The following is a 1,360-nucleotide window of genomic DNA, read 5'->3' as shown; positions in this document are numbered from 1 at the left end:
CATACTCTGGCACATACTGCCCACTGTCATACCCTCCATACTCTGGCACATACTGCCCACTGTCATACCCTTCATACTCCTCCTCTGCACATACTGCCCACTGCCATACCCTCCAGTACATTGTCCTAGTGTTATACTCTTCACATGCCTCTCCTGTGCATATTGCTTGTTGCTATGTTTCCACACTCCTCTCTGGGTACATACTGCCCACTGTCCTGCTCTATACACTCCTCGCCTGCCCATACTGCCCCCTGTACTACCCTATACACTCCCCTTTGCACATACTACCCTCTACACTCCTCCGGTGCACATACTGCCCACTGTCCTACCCTAAATCCCCTCCCCCACACATACTGCCCAGTGTCCTCCATTCCTCTCCTGTATAAATGTGGGCTGTGTACAGGTTAGGGATTTTATACACTGTACCCATTGGAAATGTTCTCTGTCTTTAGGTAATATTATAAATGTGTTTCATCCCCTTAGTAATACCTTCCCCCTAATCACTCATGGCATTGCTTCCTTTAGGTTCTGGGGTGAAGGTGAACCTAATGAAAGAGTAAAAGGAGAAGATTGCGCTCAACTGAGATTCAGTATGGGCTTGAATGACGCTCTTTGTTCTTATAATTTTTCATACATCTGTGAGAAGGAATTTCCAGGAAATGTGCTGCTGAATGGAGGAAAATAAATATTCTGCTCATCCCCCGACTAGAGGAATATAAAATACATTGGTAGACTTCCATGTGTGTGTAGACTATTATGACCACCACTTGGACACTGACAACTCCCCTTTGCCTGCTGCCTGCCCTGTTGTCTGTTTCTGAATGCATCCCGGCTCTCTCAACACCGAAGCCCTGTCTGTCCTACTTTCCTAAAGTGACCCTGAGAGCTGCAACTTGGTAAACCTTGCAACTAAGTGTTCAATGGCCACCAAGGGTTCCCAGACCATCGACCCCTCAGGTGGCAAAGACCAGGTATCACCTAATCCCCACTCGTCTGGTAATCCGGCAATACCTGTCAGTAGGTACATCTCAGTGTGAGATCATTACAGAAACTGCTGTTAGTCTCAACAGATTTGGGAATAGATTTTCAGTACTGTTCTCCTGGCTGGAGAGGAATCTGCACCTGCAGGAGCTGCAGTGTCCAACGATCTCCTTGTTGCTTCTTCATTCATTCTGTGATCTGAGCTTTCTCGTCCTGTATCATTACCCCACGAGTGTTCAGATTACCATTTTTTGGGGAAAGGGGGGTACTTCTGACATGAGGAAGGAAAGCCCTGTGCCTACCAAAAAAGGCAAATCCACACAGAGGCGCCGTGCCAAACAAGGTATGGCAGGTCAGTAATGGAAGCTGCAGGGAGACC

Source organism: Pyxicephalus adspersus, chromosome 2 (assembly GCF_032062135.1).
Source record: "Pyxicephalus adspersus chromosome 2, UCB_Pads_2.0, whole genome shotgun sequence".
NCBI lineage: Eukaryota > Metazoa > Chordata > Amphibia > Anura > Pyxicephalidae > Pyxicephalus > Pyxicephalus adspersus.
The sequence above is the reverse complement of the archived record's forward strand: the minus strand, read 5'-3'. Positions refer to the sequence as shown.